Here is a 15,281-nt window from a genome sequence, read left to right as displayed (position 1 = left end):
CAGTGGTCCAGGATTGTGAGAGGGATGTCTGACTGCCAGTTTAGGCCCAATCAATCCTAAACTGGCAGTCAGACATCCCCCAAGGGGTCCTGAATTGGAGAGGGTGCAGGCTGGGCTGAGGGGACCCCCCCCCCACTCCTGTGCATGGATTTCATGCACTGGGCCTCTAGTAAAAATATAAGCATCCAAAGAGAATTGTGCAGTAAACACAGACTGGTATGAAAGCTTAGATAGAAAACTGCAAGAAAAGAGAATAGAGCCAAGTGACATGTGTTGAAACAGTCATGTAGTATTGCATGCTAGAAGGCACCGATAGGTACTGGTAAAACCATAAGAAGAAACATGTGAAGAAGTCTTCCCTATAAGGGCAGTTTTTATTGAACAACTGTTTTCCATGGTCATGCTCCTATTTAGAGATATATTAATATTAAAACCCTGGTTTCTCCATTATTTACAATAGTTATTGCTCTTGAGTGTGGATCTGTATAGAGGCAACTTTCCATCACAGAGAGACATCTGTTACTAACTTTAAATGTACCTGTATTTCCCACTAAACAGCTCTACCTTGGTTTTTTTATTGACATCTAGAACCCAGTCTTTAAAATCTAATCACACTACCTTACTCCTCAAACTGAATTGTACTACATCCCCTTTCTCAATAAATGGCAAAACCATTATGCAATCTCCCAAGGTATCAACCTTGTTCCCTGGACAGCTTCCTCTCTCTCTCATCCACACATCACTTAGTCCTGTTGATTTTACCTACATGATAACCCACAAATAAATGCCCTTTGCTCTAGGGTCACTACTATTATTTCAGTCCACATAAAAGGTAACAAGGGTCTGGAATTCTTGCAAAGTTTTCTTACTGACCCATAGGATAAAGTCCCAGTTCCTAAGCATGCCATGGTAACTCTTGCTTTATGAACTAGAACTTGCCTGCTTTTCCAAACCAGGCTACTCTAACTCCAGCCATGCCAAACTCCTTGTAGTCCCCAAATGCTAGGCAGTCTTATTTCTCTACACTTCACCTCTTTTTGTTCATTCTTCATAAAATATACTTTCCCCAACACTGTCTGTCTCCCTCTAAGTAAGTTTCAAAATTCAGCTTCAATATCTCTTCCTCTCTGAAACTTTCTCCATTCCCTTGTTGTATGTTTGTTACTCGGGCCTTCATTATTATTGTTGATATGATGAGATGTTTTTTTGTTCAAACATTTTTCCATAGTTTTTGTCTTCACTAGTTTAATAATATGTATTCTATACCTATTATTCACCTTTATTCACTTCTATTCCAAGCACCTGCCATGTACTGAGCCAGATTCTAAAGTAATAGCCTACATAGACAAATTATAACCAAAAAAATGATTTATCATGATGATAATAAAAGTTTTCAATCCATCCCACACATCTTCTAATTTACCTTATCACTACTGGACAAAGAAACACCTGATTTAAAGACTATACTGAAATGATTATCATCACTGCCTCTGCACCAGTCCAGAGTGCTGCCTCCATGAAGCTCTGTAAGAATCAGTACTGGGGCTTTTCCTAGCAGGTCGCCAGAATGATATCTAAATCAAGGACCCAATGCTCTACTCACATAATGTATGTCTGACACTATGATGGGGGAATAAGATTCAAAGTCACCTATGTTGAATGAAAATTATTTCTATAAAAACAGAAAAATATAAATGTACAAATGATAGCCTCCTAAAGGGTAAAAACTAGCTGTAAAAATCAATATAATGAAGAAATAGTTGGAAACCACTTTTAAAATATGAGAAGAAACTAAAGTTTAATGTAAGGTTTCTTTGTTTGTTTTACCAGGTCAGAAGTCTTCAGATTATGCTGTCTGGTTTAAATCGCCATTTTACTCTCAAGGACAGTAGATTTGGGTAGAAGGTTCAGAGAAGAATTACAAAGAGTATTTAACAGAAGGAAAAGATGGGGAATTTTAGGCTAGGGCAGAAATGCTAAAATTACAGCAACGAGGTAACTAATGATTGGAGATATATTAAGAAGTTAACAGAAAGGGCACTCAAATTGTCCATATCGGTGATCAAAACCAAAGAATACTGTTAAAATCAAAGAGCGAGATACTGAGTTTAGGAAAAAGAATGGCTTTGTGAGTGATAAAACTCTAGGTGATTCTTGAGGGGGCTTATATATCCTTCCAGGAAGGACTGAAAACTGTCCATTTGGAAAGGTCTAGGTATTCAGCTAGGTCTAGGTATGCAGGAATGAGGGTGCACCATATTGTTTTCCATGAATATTTCCAGTGCTATAGTTTAATGACATTATCTTATATTCCTCATAAGTTACATTACATAATATCCTGAAAAACACAATACACTCTATGTTTATTTAATATCTTCAAGTTCATCCTCTGGAGGAAAATATCACAACAGCTTTAAACTTTCCTCACAGAATGTACATTTGTATCTTCCACCATTTTTGTGTCCACCAGCCAGCTTCTCCTCAATTTCTCTGCAAATTCCAATAAATATGGAACGCCAAAAAATACACAACTCTTCAATAGGTGCCCAAGAAATACCAGGTCAAAATAGACAGATTACTCCATGGCTTCTGCATGTCATACATCTATTAATACATCCTCGGATCATGTTAACACTTTTAATAACAGCACCAGGCTGCTGACTCACATTCGGGCATGTTTCTACTTCCTTCTTACCTACATAATTATTCCTTCTTGTGTCAGCCTGGCTTGTTTTCTTCTCTAATCTCATCCTGTTTAGCTTGGCCAACTTCTCTCAATTTTCAAGGGTCTGTTCAAAATTGTTGTCTTGGTTTCCATGTATGGGCAACACTACCAAAATGAGGACCTTTTTTTCTAACTTTCAAATAATCAAAGGATAAAAAAGTCAGAGGGAAGCTCAGTAATTTGTTTCAGTCATGTGCAAGGCTCTCTGCTAGGTGTTAGGGGTAAGACAAACATGGTTCCTACTTGGTTCCATGCGATAGATAGATACAGGCTGTTAGAGATAAGTAAATAGAAAACTGCCAGCCTCTGTGATAAGAGTTAGGATAGGAAGGGAAAATGGCAATAGGACAAAGTGAAACTTTGAGCACAAGGACGATGATGGGTCTAGAGGCTGTGACTGCATGTTATTGTGCCACTTTGACCTCCAAAGAGAAGGCTGCAGAAGAGGGAGAGGCAAAAAGGCTGAGAATTTGCACAAATATAAAAAATTAGCTCTTTTAATCTTCACAACAACCCTATAGGAAAAGTACTGTTATGCCAACTTTACTGATGAAGAAATTCAGTATTTAAGAAGGTAGCTAACTTATCTGAAGGTCACACACCTCTAGCTAATAAGTAACAGAACTGAATTTCCAATCCAGTCTATATGACTCCAAAGTTCATGTATAAGACCATGTTGCTTTTCAAACATTCTCTATGTTTCTAGTTTATTAACACACACACACACACACACACACACACACACACACACACACACACACACAAATGATTTGTGGGAAGAAATCCAAAATTTCTGAAGTCCAGATAATGAGTGCTGCTTTTATTTTATGTGGCATTCAGTCAAAATAAAACCATAAGCTGATTTGACATAAGTTCATCTCAAATTATTCTGGAAACTTCTGAGACTAGAGTTCAGGAAGCCAACTACCCAGTGACTTGCTAGTTATGTTACCAGGGCCTGAGGATATAATACTGCATCCATAACGTCAACAGCCATTCTTTTTCTTCCAGTTTTAAAAAAGGTACCATATTTTTCCACCTTTGGGCATTCTTATTTTCTGCAGAAAGTATTCTAATAATAGTTGAAAGCACTCAACAACTTCAGAAGTAGCGTGAGTATCTATTTTCATGGTTCAATGATAGTAGTTTCCTGTCATAAGCAGGTAGCTAATAATTAATATGTATTTAAATAGGAAAAGGAAACAATCCAGGAAATCAACTTAGCCCATAGAATTGTTTAACAGATGTTATCTGAAATTCTATGTTCAACTGCTGTCACTATCATTCATCTTATAAGGACAATGCTTAAGCTAACTCCTGCAATGGGTCATTGAAAAGGACCTAAAAGTGGCAGTGCACCAAGAATAATAGTTTGCCCCCATTCTGTACCTGACAGGCAACCTGTTCTCCAGCTGTCCATTCCTCTAATTTCCGGTTGGCTCAGGAGATGATCCAGTTACTACCAACACAACCATATCCAGCACTCAGGATTTTCTTGATAGATAATATTCTGATAGATTTCTAAAAATACTCCCTTTCCTCAAAAGCCCATCAATATGGCATTTAAATCAGCACAACCACATCAGAAAAATCAATGTTTACTAAAGCTTAACTTACACATACCCTATGACCCAGCAACAGAAATGCCTACATGTGTTCACCCACAGACATGTACCAAAAAGTTTGTAGCAGTGTGCTTTGCAATGTCCAGAAGTAGAAACTATTGCAACATCCAATTGCAGGAGAATTAGTAAATGTGCTGCATTCACACCGTAAAATACTTTGCAGCATTGGGGATGAATAATGACAACAACAGGCAACAATAGAGATGGATCTCACAAACTTCATGATGAGCGAAAGAAGCCAGACACACACAAAAACAGCATATACTCCATGATTCTACATATGTAAAGAACAAAAAGAGGCAAAATTAATGTATTCTATTTGAAACCTGGATAATTGTTACCCTTAAAGAGGGATGGAACAGATCAGTAGGATGAGGATGGCATCTAAGGTACTGGTAATCGGGATATTAATTTATTGAGTATGCGGAATTTTGTAAAAATTCATTGACTTGCTTTTCTGTATATGTATTATACTGCAATAGAAAGTTATTAAATCCCCTAATGCTTGAAATGTTGAAGAGCTAATGTTTGGAGAGATTAAAATGGACTATATAAAATATTACCTGTGAGATAGAAAAGTTTGGAGTAACGATCTGCATTATAACAACACAGGCTTAAATGCCTATTTCAAGATAAAACCAGATCCCTTGCTCTTCTAGAATTCATAAGTTTCTCACAACTCCCTACACATTGCCCCTGGTCTTTATCCTGGCGGTCACAGCCAATCCACTCCCTCGGGTCATAAATAATGTTCTACTTCTGCTAAAAGGCTGCCCTGGCTCTTGAAGGATATGCCCTGCCTGTGGGCCTTCAAAGAAAGACACTTTTCTACCAGCCTCAGCTATTCTCCTCCTGGCCTTTAAACATGCTGCACTGGCCACGCAGTCACCTCCTTCTCTCCGCAGGTCACTCTGGGAAATCATTCTCAGATTGGCCTCTCTCTCTCTCTCTTTGACATCTTTTAGTTTGCCTCCCACAGCAATTAAGAGTAGGGAGGCTGTTTCACATATTGATACAAATCCATCCAAATGTCCACTTGATCTTGATGGCAGATAATGCTTTGTTTTTGCTTTTACTATTTCCTAGGAGAGCCACTTCCCACTCATAGATCATTTACTGACACACCTGAGTCCCCAAAAGGGCCAAATTATAACTGCTTCAGGTGGCCAGCCCCTTCCACATATTCTGGTTCTCTTTGATAAATTATCACGCAGGAGCCCCTCAGCAAGCTGCTTATCTAGAGTGACATGATGACAATTTTATACTATTAAAAATTAACGTATCTTAAGAGAAGCCAATATAACTCTCACAAGGAAGAGGAATCTAATAGGGAACACCTACTGTGTGCAGAACATTATGCTCAGTATTTTCCTGTATATTATCATTTTCAGTCCTTACACAATGTTATACAATGGATATTATAACCTCCCTTTTGCAGATGGGAGAAGAGAGGTTTGGGATTTAAATATACAGTCCCAAATCACACAACATGCAAGATGCATAGCAAGACATTAAACAAGGCATCAGCCAATGATTTTATGAAGATTAACAAATATTTTAGGTTTTGTGAGTAACACAAGGTCCCTGTCATCTACTTTTTTTTTGTTTCTTTCTTGATTGGTTTGCTTTTATAACCCTTTAAAAAGATAAAAATTCCATTTTTAACTCCTTGGCTGGACTTGGTCCAAAGATGGTCGTTTGTAGATGCTTGTCTTAAGAAGTTGGGGGAGCTTCCAGCTTTCAGCTCCGAGGGGGCTTAGGTGCAACTTTCCTTGGTCGTTCCAAATCCGGGTTCATCTAACACCAGCAGCCTCCACCATGCCACTGAAGTTCAGCCCCAAGGAGATCAAAGTCATATACTTGTTGTGCACTGGTGAGGAAGTCAGTGCCACATCTGCCCTACTCCCAAGACCGGGCCCCTGGTGAAGACATTGCCAAAGTAAATGATGATTGGAAAGATCTGAGAATTAAGTGAAATGGACCAGTCAGAACAGACAGGGCCAGATTGGAGTAGTGCCTTCTGCCTCCGCCCTGATCATCGAGGCCTTCAAAGAACCACTAAGAGAGAGAAGCATAAAACAAAAAAACAAAAACAAACAAAAGAATACAAACAAATCTTTAGCACAGTGGAAATATCACTTTTGCTGAGATTGTTAACAGATGCAGTGCCGATCTTGAGCTAGAGAACTCTCTGGAACCATTAAAGAGATCCTGGGAACTGCCCAGTCTATGTGCTGCAGTGTTGATGGCCACCACCTCCATGACATCATAGATGACAACAGCAGTGATACAGTGGATAAACAAATAGTTAAGACTACAAAGGAAAATATTTCTGTTAAGATCATTTGACAACCAAAAGAAAAAGAAGAAGTTGGAATAAAATATGTGATTAAAGCATGTTCTCTGGACTTTGGTCTAAATGTAAGCCCTAATTCCATTATTTACTAGCTAACAGTTTTGAAGAGCTTATGAAGTACAAAAAGGGGGCTATTCAATAAACCTGAAAAGCTCAGAGGGGCCATACTTGACAAGCTCAGGGACTAAAAGTAACCACACAGGATAATCTGATCACAAATTCCTAAGTGGGCAGGTCATAGAGGTAGTCATGTCCCAGGCCTACAGTGTCTTTAACAAAGGTCAGTCTTTACCTTAGTGAAACTTATCCATTGTCCTTATGCATGTAGAATAAGATATTTTTGAAATGTCAGAGTAATTTTTTTTTCCTATTCCTTGGAGGACAACCACAAGCACCAGAACACTGGAATATCAGAGCATGAGACCACAGAAACCCCCATTGTTATCTTGATCCCCATATTCCATCTCTATATGCTGTAATCTTATTAACTATCTCATTACCCACCTGGGAAAATAAGTATATATTTCTCCATTTTGCCTTTTATCCAATGCTAGAGACTTCTGCTTTGCTTTCTCCTCCCCTCTTAATCTACCACCAATGGATTTCATGTAACTCTCCTTATATCTGGTCCTGTGATTCTAATGTATAAAATAAGCTACAACACTGCCTTTCTCCAGAGCATTTTCTTAATCCATTGAGATTTTGCTTCCCAGCTCATGTTGTCAGTTTGGATTAAATGAAACCATAAAAATTCTCTACCTATTTGGATGCTTCTTTTATCAACAGCACCACACAATATTCTAGGTAATTTACATGTATTTACTAATTTAATCCTCACAACTCTGTGAAGTAGGTAGGCTCTATTATTTCCCCAATTCTGCATATCTGGAAACTGAGGCCCAGAGTAGTTAAATAATTCACCCAAGTTACACCCAGTAAGTGTTATAGCTACAAAACCCATGTTTTTCAACCACTATGTTAATATTATTTAAGCTACCAATAAACTACTTGAGCAGGATAATTGGATTGCATTTTGTACAAAGAAGGAAACTTTTTTGTTATTTTTATAATGATCCTTTTAGCCTTGCAAGAAAAGGACTCAGTAATGGAAGTTCTTGTAAGTGGGACTGAAGCTTCAAGATTCTAGAAGGTGTCATTACCTAAGGTTCTACAGGTTCATGAGTGTGCTAAGCAGAACCTAGATAGCAACTATCCCAATGCAAAGGGATAGACTAGATCTGAATTTAATTAATCAAGGTCAAAGGAGCCCAAGGTACAGTTGGAACTCAAACCATGAACAGGTGGAGAGCCAGGTGAGGGATAACTGAGAGGCATCCAAATGGACAGGCCCTGGTATCAGGACCTTCAGCTAAGACATCAGGGTGCCTGGCTCAGGGGCTAGCCCTGGAATATTTAAGACCCCCCACATCCATCTTGACTCAGTTCTAAGCTGCAGAATTATTGCATCAGTAATGGCAGCTCTTTGCCCTAGGTCTGCATTGTGCTCATGAAAAGGGCTCATCCTAAAAGGCAAGGTCAATTATGTCTAACTACTAGAGTTAAAGATCTATAGCAGTGATGGCGAACCTTTTGAGCTCGGTGTGTCAGCATTTTGAAAAACCCTAACTTAACTCTGGTGCCATGTCACATATAGAAATTTTTTGATATTTACAACCATGGTAAAAGACTTATATTTTTGATATTTATTTTATATATTTAAATGCCATTTAGCAAAGAAAAATCAACCAAAAAAAGTCATAGGTTCGCCATCACTGCTCTATAGAGACAGAGACCCAGGAAGATCCTTCAAATACATGGAACTTCAAGTTCTTTAAAATCCAAAGTAACAAATATTGCTATTTATTGTTATTTCAATTAATCTGTTTTCAACCAGATAATGTAAAGGTTAACAAAAAGGAAAGGAAGGAAAAGGAAAAGAGAAAGGCAACCGTCGTCTTGTGTGATGATAAGTTGCAATGGCTTAAGAGGCCTGTGTGATCTGCCTCCTAAGGTTCCTGCAACATGAGACCCTTTGTGCAGGTTGACCCCTTTGTGACTGAGCTTACATTTATCACTTTTTCTTTTCTCTTCTTTTGCTGTCACATTTATCATGCTTTTAAGTATACATATTTTATTGCCTGTTTCCCTCACTAGACTGTAAGCTTCGTGAAAGCAGAGACTATATATGGTTAGTTCACTATGGTATCTCCACCCACTGCCCAACAGTTTCATAAGTTTACCCTCTGTAATTATTTGTTAGGAATAAATCGCGACTGGTAGGGCATTGAAAGGCCTAAATATTATTTCTCTCCCCAGACTGAACAAAAACTTCCTGAGGCAAAGAAATATGTACTACAAATACAAATTATCTGTCAGTAGTCTTATGTAACAATACCAGGAAAATCATAAGACACGGGATAAATAGAGTATCATAATGTTATTTATACCAAAATGTGCCCACAAGGTCCCTGGGACAGAGAAGGGACTATATATATAACAAAAAGATTTCGCTGGTAAACAAATAGCAAGAATGTTTCTGCCATCCACACAGTAAACATTATGCTTCTTTCTTTTGCTTGCTGGTGAAAAAATTGACCCAAACAATCAGTCCTGGGTTTTTTTTCCCTTCTATTTTTGACTTAAGAGGGCTATAATTTATGACATAAACTACCTGGCATCCTTGGAGTACTCAAAGTCCACATTGTCTATCACCGCTCAAATAGCAAGGGCATCTCTGGCATTCCAAATGCATATAAAGTAATCAATACAGAAAAAGAACAAATTAATCGAAAGTTATGTAATCCTATACCCTGAAAAGGACCTGATTAAATCTCCATCCTTTGTAGCTATTTCTAATCTTGGATAGTACAGGTGTTTACAATTTTTTTGTGAGTTGACCTCAGGTGACCCAAGGATAGTTTTAATTGCTTACCAAATGTAATTTTATGAACGAGATAAAGATATTGTGAATGTATATCAAACACCTTTGAAATACAGAAAGCCTTTCAAGATGAAATTTTTAGTTAGCTTGCTACTCTTTCTTTAGAGTCTAATTGATTTTCTTGACATCTCTTTAGCCTGGCAAACTGCCTGCCTAAGTACTTTATCTGACCTTCAGGCTGTGTGCCAGGTATTGATCCAGTACCTACAATGGCTGTGTTGTACCAGCTCTTCCAACTTTGATAAGGGCTAATGTACTAGCACCAGGCAGACAGGACGTCAATGGTCTCAAAATTTCTCTCATCCTCTTCTTCTATCTGCATCTTCCTTTCTTCTTATGCAAGAATTTCAAGTTCTATCAAAATCGGATCTTAAGATCTGATGTACATTTAGGCCCAATTTATCTTCTAGGGCAGTGGTTCTCAATCTTCCTAATGCCATGACCCTTTAATACAGTTCCTCATGTGGTGACCCCCAACCATAAAATTATTTTCGTTGCTACTTCATAACTGTAATTTTGCTACTGTTATGAATCATAATGTAAATATCTGATATGCAGGATGTATTTTCATTGTTACAAATTGAACATAATTAAAGCATAGTGATTAATCACAAAAACAATATATAATTATATATGTGTTTTCCGATGGTCTTAGGCAACCCCTGTGAAAGGGTCGTTTGACCCCCAAAGGGGTCGCCACCCACAGGTTGAGAACTGCTGTTCTAGGGACTTTTTTAAAGCACACCTTAGAAGACCTGTCTAAGCAATAATAAATAAAAATGTTTAGAAATAATAGATTTCTTGCTGATGTTAAAATATATTATCATGATGGGTTTCCTTTTTAAAGAAAAGTAAAACTAAATATGAGTTATAGTGATGCTTAGGGAGGATTTAGACAAACTGCATGGCATAGAGTGAGAGAGACCAGGTAGTAAGGGGTCTGGAAATCATGCCATAAATAAAACAATAAAAGACAATGGGATGTTTTAGTTAGCCAGAAGAATAGCATTCTTGGGAAGAGCAATGTGTTAATCCTATGAGATTAATATCTGTAAGTTAATGTGACTATAACTATTAATTTGTAGATAGCTCTCATGTTTTTCATGCTTTGCAGTGACAGTAAATTTTAGGAAAGCACTTTCATTGAACAAATGGCCCTGTGCAGCTGGGGAGATTCTCTCCAACAAAACATTCCAATTATTCGTGAGCCCAGGATGGAATCCTTGGAGAAGGAGAAAACAAAGGACCTGAAAGTAGAATTGTTGAAATAAGCCCCTTGGGAAACAGAGTACTTTAGTGAGAATATATTTTGTGCTTTGAAGATAATTTGAGATCGAAAACATTGACTGACTCTCTGGTATACACGCTTTGCCCTTTGTCATCTAACTTCAACAAAACAGTTGGAAGGATTTAGAGACTTCACAATGGCTTTGCATGGAGCAAATCAGTGTTGACTGGTGCCTAGTTTGTCTGATTTCAGGTCTTTTGTAGCTTGGAACAGAGAGAAAGCCATGAAAATTTTACTTTTAAGTTGCCAACCTGAGGGAAGCAATTCTTACTTAAAGTAAACAAACACATTCACATTCATCATCCTCAGAATGCCGCTTCAAGCCTTCTACATCCAAAGTCATTTCAAGCAGTGGGGTGAAGATTGAGCTGATGACTGGCCATGGTGGGAAAGGGGCAGAGTCCCACAGAGCTGCCATGGGTGGAGAGGGGCGCAGGATCCCACAGGGCTGGCTATCAGAGCAGGAGATGCGGAGCATTTCCCAGAGCTAGTTTGCATAAACCCAAGGAAGCTGTGCTAAGAAAGGTGCTGCCTGGCTATTTATCTCCACCCATACTAAGCAAGGGCCACTGAAAACGTTCATCTGTTAGGCTCACCAGCCCAAGCGATAATGCAGATAAGACTGAAGGATAGACTTTTCCACTGCTCCCAAAACCATAGGAGCTTTTTGAATCTTAAATACCAAAGAGTTGAGACACTAATGGTTAATCCATTAGGAGAGGCAAGGGGAACCCCCTAAGAAGAGAAGCACTATTAAGTGAAAGCAGAAGAGGGGTAATCAATGTGAAGACCTAGAAATGCCTTTCGATAACTGCACACTATGCTGGCATAGGATCCCGTTACTGACAGGCTTTTGGACAAGACCGCTTTGCCAAATCCATGGCTGCTGGGGAGGAAGTGTTAAGTAGAAAAGTAATGAATAAAAAGTGATGATTACTCCACGTTGTTTTGTTAATTATCAGTTAAATCACTTCTGCTATTGTGATTACAAGAGTGTTTTTCTCTGGGACAACTGGGGGCAAAAAGACCATGAAAACAAGGGGAGGAAATCAACTGAAATTTGGCATGAAAAAAAAATAGTTCAGACCAATACACCCAGGGGAATAAATATGACAAAATGATGGAAAGTCTGAAAATGCACTATTGCCGGGAGGACCAGAAGGGTGGCCAACGTGGCAGGAATGTGTTCGTGGCAAAGCAACAGAGAGCTCTTGCTGCAGGCATTGTCTGTGGATCATGGGGATGAGGCAAAGACTATTTACCTGCCACAGGAAAAGTCTGTGGGATCAGATAGAAGGTGCTATTTATGGGTTTGCATTTAAAAAAAAACAAAAAACAATAGGACAGGAAAAACAGAGAGAGGTACAAGAAATTTAGTAAATGACAAATAATCAAATCTGATGGGATCCCTCCTCAAAAAATAATCATCAAGCCACAGTCCTAAAATGGGGAATAGAAAGAGAAAGGCGGCGGTGTGTGTGTGTGTGTGGGGGGGGGGGGAGACCAAAAGTTGAATAATAAAAAAGGTGGAAAGAAGTTAAAATGTTGTGTTTATAAAGCTACCTCTCAGGAGCATAAAAAAAAAATCACTTGACCTCTTTGGACCTCAATTATAAAGGGAGATTTGTGGATGACATTCTTGTTAAGGCCTCTTCTAGTGCCAAATAGCTATGCCCAAAGCAAGATTTAAAATTCAGCTTCTTCTAAATCAAGCTCCAACCTCACCTTGGGGAACTCTTCTCTGCTATATATCTGGTTTCACTCAGTTGGCCCCTTTCCTCATATCCACAAAAGGTCATCTGCTTATACTACCTAGTTATGAACAGCACATTTGCCTTATTTTTTAAATGAGGATTGGAAGACAGTGTTAAGAGAATAAACTGGAAATTAGAAGCCTTGGCCTCTGGTTCTGGCTCCTGCACAGACACAGGATGTATCCCTCTGACCCGCAAAGAGATGGGTCAGATTAAGTTACCAGTCAGGTTCTTGCCTTTTCTACTTACTGATCATGTTCTAGTTCTCAGGCCTTCAAATGGGTTCTTAATTATGTGTCTCTTAACAATGAGAAGGCAACCACTGAGTAGAAAAAGGTCCAGGTCTCTTGCATTCCAATCCTCTATCTAATCTATGACATGACAGCTAGAGGACAGAAAGTACGTGACACAAAAGAAAATAGTAATAATAGACCAAAAGATGAAGAACTTCCCAGATTGGTGACTCACTCCGTTACTGACCAGTCTCCAAAGAAAGGAAGAGTCACTTCTCTGGGAGACACTTGAAATGAGATCTGAAAGAAGGCAGACAGAACAGTCAACAATTGACGATCCTCTGCTCGTGCTCAGAGAAGCTGGCCCCCGTATTTCCTCATGCCTGAGGCCCATAGCAGTCATCTCTGGCTAGTGCTGACTTGGAGACCACTAGAGACAGCCTCTGCATCTCCACCCAGCAATTCTGCAGTTTTCTGTTTCCTCCATGTCATTCTTGCAGCAGGTGGGCCACCCTGCACCCTGCAGTCCTGTTAGGTGTCCTGTCAGGCAAAGCTGGTTTATTTAAGGTCATGCTGGCAGCTGAGCCCAAGAGCCTGCTGCCTGTGCTGTTAACCTTGCCAAGTTGAGCTGCATCTATTTTTTTTTAATCTTCAATTATTCCTAGAAGTATCAATTCTGGAAAACTGTTTTCCCACATAAGGTTTTGGCAGCCAATCCTCAGTAGTTACCTCATCCTTAGCCCTACTGCCATCTGAGAAAACATACCAGGAAAAATCTGTACACCTGTAGGGAGAATCAATGCATAGAGACTGAAGGATTGGATGGCCACTTCCTCCTGACAGGGTTATGTAGGAAAGTTCTTCATGGCATTAAAGATCATTAGTGCTGTCAGAGACCTGAAATTCCACCTAGTCCAAACCTATCACTTCACATGCAAGGAAGCTGAGGCTATGACGAGGGAAGTCCCTTCTGTAATTATATCTACAAATATCTGCAAATATATGAATGAATAGATATATAATTACTTACTTACTTACTTAATTAATTAAATGAGTTATATAGAGAAATTCAGAAATGGAATTGGGAAGACAAAATGTACACTTGAGGAACACAAAGTAAAGTCAGAGGAAGAAGGAGACATCTTTGTAACTGTCTTAGTCTATCTGGGCTGCTCTAACTCTAACAGAATATGATAGAAGACTGGTTAGTTATAAACAACCGAAATTTATTTCTCACAGTTCTGGATCTGGAAGTCCAAGACTAAGGTGTTGGCAGATTCAGTATCTGGTCAGAGCTCAATTCCTAGTTCACAGATGGCATTTGCTGGTGGTGTTCTCACATGGCAGAACACGCAAGTGAGCTCCCTGGGGTCTTTATTAGGGCACTAATCCCACTTATGAGAGCTTCATCTTGATGACCTAATCACCTTTCAAAGGCCCCACCTCCTAATATCATCACATTAGAGGTTATGATTTCAATATATGAATGCTGGGGGGTTTGGAGGGACACAAACACTCAGTCCGTGATACTAAGTAAAGGACATCCACTCCTCTCAGGTCAAAATGTGGGCACTGGTTGTCATTCCTGACTTTTGGTCCAGGCAGCATTATCAGAAAACAAGCTGTTCATGACTTTAAATCATTAACAATTAATCAAAAAGTGAGAGCTCCAAAGAGCCTTGGGAAGCATGTGGTCAGGTCCTCATATTTTAGAGATGAGAGACTAAGACATGGAAAAAGAAAAATGGCTTTTCCTGAATATCCAATGGCCTTGGGATGATCATACGCGCACACAAAAAGAAATACAGACATACAGACAGACCTTAATCTACTTGTCCCTGAACAGTTTTTTTTGTTGTTCCTATTGAAATAAGTCCAAAACATGTGCAGGCACACATGCATACTCCTGCATCCATACCTACTGCAGGTATAAGGAGTTACTAAATATACTATTTTAACAGCTTGGATTTTACAAGTTGACTTTTTACAAGGTGTTTGTGGTTTCTTAAAATGTGTTAGGCTCTCTTCTTTTTTCTTCTTCTGAGGTTTATTTAATTTAACAAAAATCTTAAATATCAAAGGCTGAATTGGTTAAGACAGTTATTGCAGGGTTACTCTCTACCTTCAAGTCCAAGTCGTGGACAGTGAATTCAAGCTTGGCTGTGTGATACCAACAGTGTTCAAATAAAGTGAACAGGAGCCAAAGTGGCTGCCCTGAGACCCTGCAGAAGTTGCACCAATGGGTGTCCAATTCCCTTTGACCTTAGTGGGAACTAAGAACCAGATCCTATCAGGGGATCTTGTAGGTGGTAAAGCAGCACTACTCTCACTGTTATTCATTGGGCCTTGCCCTGTGATG

This window comes from Myotis daubentonii, chromosome 7 (assembly GCF_963259705.1).
Source record: "Myotis daubentonii chromosome 7, mMyoDau2.1, whole genome shotgun sequence".
NCBI classification, from domain to species: domain Eukaryota; kingdom Metazoa; phylum Chordata; class Mammalia; order Chiroptera; family Vespertilionidae; genus Myotis; species Myotis daubentonii.
This window is presented reverse-complemented; position numbering follows the sequence as displayed.